The sequence below is a fragment of the Octodon degus genome, unplaced genomic scaffold (genome assembly GCF_000260255.1).
Source record: "Octodon degus isolate 3935 unplaced genomic scaffold, OctDeg1.0 scaffold00018, whole genome shotgun sequence".
NCBI lineage: Eukaryota > Metazoa > Chordata > Mammalia > Rodentia > Octodontidae > Octodon > Octodon degus.
In genome coordinates this window covers 9,476,869-9,481,610 of record NW_004524594.1, presented here as the reverse complement: position 1 = coordinate 9,481,610, position 4,742 = coordinate 9,476,869, and positions in this window count along the sequence as shown.

Sequence of the window (4,742 nt, the reverse complement as noted above, 5' to 3'; positions counted from 1 at the left end):
TAGTGCAAATCTTTCTTCTCATTGAATTAAGAGAAAGTAGCTGTAGATCTATCCTAACTATTTTGTATATACAGATACAAAATAGTCTTTGTTTCATATCACCTTTTTTGTTTAGTTTTGTTAGAGATGGGCATTCTATTGCTATTTAAGTATTGTAGGTGCGTGAATTCAGCAAATAATCTAATAAAGTCCAGTAGTTCATAACAGTAGGGGGAAGCTCAGATATTATAGTGCAGTGGTGGAGCGTTTGGTTAGGATGCTTGAACCCCTGAGATTCTTAGCATCATACACCAAAAAAGAATGAAGAAAAGTGAAACATTTCCTAGTACCTTATCAGTGAAAAAAAATGTGTTTGAGCTACATTTTTTATTTCACTTTATCCTCAGTGACAAATAGCTATGTGTCTGAAGTTATGAATTCATTTCTAATAAAAATAAAACATCATAAGAGGGGTTTTGCATCATAAATAACTAGTGGCTTACAGGAAAACTACAAAGCAATTAGTTCCCTTTATTTGTACATGTTTATTTATTAGAAAATTTCAATTTGCCCCTGATTTATCTTCATTAGCAGTTGAAATACATACTTAAGATCTTTTGAATCTCCAACACTAGTTTATCATTCAAAGAAAATAACTTTTAGGTACCACACAGATAAAGGATAGAGTGAAAAGGATTTTACATAGCCATACCTCTTAAACTGCACAGCAACTGTGAAGGAAGTATTTTTGTAATGTTTTATTTGTTAGGAATTGAACATTAAATTTTAATGCACTGGATCATGGATTAATACAGTCAGTGGCTGATGTAGTTCAGTGTTAAAAGATGATGTGATTTAAATAGGTGAATTAATGATTATCAATTTATATTAATGGATATGTTTCAATAATTTGATGTTTCCTTTAATTAAAATGAGATATGGCAAGATATTACAATGGATCAAAGGACAATTTCCTACTAAATAAAGCAAGTATTATCTACTAAGGTACATTGAAATAATTAACAAGAAATGCAAAGCTGGGCTACAGAAATAACTCCTTGGTCTAAGCACTTGCCTGGCAAGAGCAAGAACCTGGGTTCAAACCCCAGTACCACATGCTGTATGGCCCCAGAATCTCAGGCAAGCCATACAGGACCAAAAACCAGACATTCTGGCTGAGACAGGAGGATCGCTATGAGTCTATCTCAGTTACTTTTCTCTCATTGCTGGGACAAAATATCCAACACCCAAAATTAAGGCATAAAATGTTTATTTAGCTCACAGTTAGTGGAAGATTTAGTCCATCCTCTGCTGGCCCCAAAGCAGACTGGCACATGGCAGAGAGCAGCAGTTCCTGGTGGCAGAAAGCAGCAAAGAGCAAAGAGAGGAAAGAGGTGTGGTTTGTTGCCAGCCTCTCTCCATTCCACACTGTCTGCAAAGACTGGAGCTCCTCTGAGGAAGTGTCACCCTCCATCCTTCCTCAGTTCCCTTTTCATATCCTTTTGCTGCTGAGTTACTCTGGTGAGGGCCCTCCACACCCTAAGGAGGGCCCTCCACATACTAGGATGTAGAATTGCTGAACCAATTTAGTTAAGCTTTTAACTTCTCAAGTTGATACAATGTATCCACCACTACAGAGTTTGAGCTGTATAGCCAGATCAAATTAATTAATTAATTAATTAATTTAACCTTTTTTGAAAGGTGATGAAAAGTTACTCTGTAAGCACAAAGCCATGTGTCATTATATTTCACTGAGCAAATTTGTTGTCATTCACATAAAAATAATTTGTCTTTTTGACAGTTTTCTGCAATGTACAGTGCTGTTAAGCAACTCCATGACCATGGAAATTTCAAACCACATGGAGTTTACAAAATCCTGCATCCATAGTCTAAAACATGATTAGCCTTTTCATTAAAAAGATACCAAAAGATTGACAAAGTTTCTGATAAAAATGTTAGGGAGATTTTCTTTCTTTTCTATTATTTCAGAGTTTTAATCATAGCAATTTTGTACTAAGTTACTTATTTGTTAATTTATTCATTCTAAATGAATTTTTGTAGATACATTCCAATGTATCATTCTCTAAGGTCATTAGCTGGCATTTGATTTCAACTGCACAATACTGGGAAATATTTATTCTCATTGTACCTTGCTTTTCTCTTGAATAAAGTGGAAAGAGACAATGCACACCTGTCAGATTTTCTTCATGAGTGAGGTGAGTCCGCGGAATATAATACGTATCACTGGCTCTTCAGTGTGCCTCTTTTAATAAGTTAATGGCTGTTGCATAATTAAATATATTATTGGGTGAAAATATACCACCCAAAAATCCTAATTCTTTTCTTTTAGAAACTCTTTTTGCTTTGGCATGTATAAATGTTGAAGCAGAATTTATGCTGTTAGTCTCTTGCAGTAGACTGGCAGTGAATACAGTGGTTATTCTCATTCATACATTTATTCCATGATATATAATACATACTTAGAGTAGCACATTTAAAAGTTTAGTTGCAGCATTCTGGGAGGCTGAGGCAGGAGGATTTTAGGTTGTAGCCCAAAATGGGAACCTAGTAAATTAGTGAGTTAGTAAGTACCTGTCTCAAAATTTAAAACTATAAAAATGGTTTTGGACCTCAATAAGTGTGATAGCACCAATTTAGATCCCTAGTACAAGAAAGAAGAAAAGAAAGAAAGAAAAGAAAAGGAGAGAAGAGAGGCTTTCTTAGATTCTTTTGGTAGGGGTTCTTGTTTTATTTTATTTTTATTTACTTCTTCATCTTTTTTCTGTATCTTAGGAAAGGGTCTACAGGGTGTTCAGGGTCTCATTACTAGGTCAGACTCATAGTGATCTGCACGCTTACAGCCTCCCAAGAGCTGGGATTACAGGCGCGTGCCCCCACACCCAGTCTCAAACTCCATCTCAGTGCACCCCAGGGCAGGGCTGGCATGACAGGCCTGGGGATCGAACCCCTGGTGCCTGCGCCATTTTATTTTTAAATGAGAATAAAAATAGTAGAAAATACACATTAGAAATGATACAGAATTTCACTGAACAAAGTAATAGGAATCCAGCAATGTTTGTTGTATTGCATATCACTGTCTTCAAATTAATTGTTTACACTACTGGATACAAGAATGCTAATCGGACTTAAAAGTGTAAGACTGTCAAGAAAATTTTGATTTTGCTTTGATAAGGTGTTGATTTTTAATTCTTTGTCTAAATTTTAAATATTTAATTTAGATGTTGATATTGGTGAAGAGTCACCCACTCCCTGCGTTTTGTCTTAGCAGTGAGCAGTGTCTCTAGTGCTTTTCGACTTAATTCACATTGCAACAGAAATTCTGAGCTTATGACAGACAACATATAAATAAATAGATAAAGGCATACAGTATTTCTAATAGGTATTAAGTTTTCATAATATTCATTTAAATAATATTTTGAAGTCATAACTATTCTATATTTCTAGTTTAAAACATTTGGGTTAACATTTAATTTGCTCTATTACTGGAAATTTCAGGGACTCAGTTTTTTCTATTAATTCCTTTTTTCCTCTGTCCTTCTGTCTTCTTCCTCTGTTGTCTTGTGCCCCTAAATCTCAAGGCTTGCATATACATGGAGCTCTTCAAATTAGAAATTCAAGAATTGCATGTCTTAAAACACGGTATAGAAAATTACTCAGCCAGTGGGTTTATACATAGGATCTTAATAATAGATCTATAAATATCAGTAGCAATGAATAAATGTTACAAATATTGCAGTTTCTGGGTGCAATGAATGATCATTGTTTGCTCTTCTGCAAAATTAGCAGAAGAAAAAAAAAATTTAAAAGCTATCGCTTTGCTTGTGACAGTTTCTCCCATGTGCTTTTTAAGAAAGCTTGACTGTATTAAGCTCACTTGGTATTCATGTCCTCATCTTGCAGCACCATCCTTGTTTCTAAAGAACTTGTGACATAGTCTTCCGGGACATAGAAGTAGCTTGTCCGAAATTGGCTCACCATACCAAATTAAAGGCACCTTCTTGGGCATGAGGCACCTGTGACATTTATCTACATTTTAGTTAGAGCAAAAATCAATTACACATTTTATAGATTTCTAGAAACACTTTACTTTTGTGTGAATGTCCTGTGTTCTTAATTTTAAATAAGACTGGCATTTATAAATAATTTTAAGGAGAGAAAAATGTAACTGTGGAAACACGTGATAGTCTCTAAACTTACACAAACCTGAACATATTTATGTGAATAACCAAAGGAAAAAACTGTCAAGAACCACAAAAACCTTCTGAATATTTCCGCTGAATTCAAAAATATAAACTATTCCATTTATAGTAATAACAGTGTAGAGAAGGCAAATTTTACTTTCATCTTAAGTGTTTTAGCAAGGCTTGAGAAGTACATTGATATAAAACATAATTACAGGAGAAAATCAAGCAAATACATTTAAAAGTTTCACACAGCGTGGGGGTTTTCATCAAAAATGAAGATGCAAAGAATGAATTAGTGACATACATTTCACGCACTGAATTGGACAAAGGGTAGTAGAATGCGCACAGTGGAATACACAGAGGGGCTTAGGACGGAGTAACAGAAAAAAAATAGCTAAGAAGGACATACATTGGTTTACGAAGGTGGTTAGTAAAGATTTCTGTAGTTGGAAACTTTCAGGCCTTGACAATAAAAATGTTACCTTCCTTTTGGCTTAGGACAAATGTAGATAATAGAAATACAGAGTTAGGGCCAGCCAAATAGCTCAGCGGATGAAA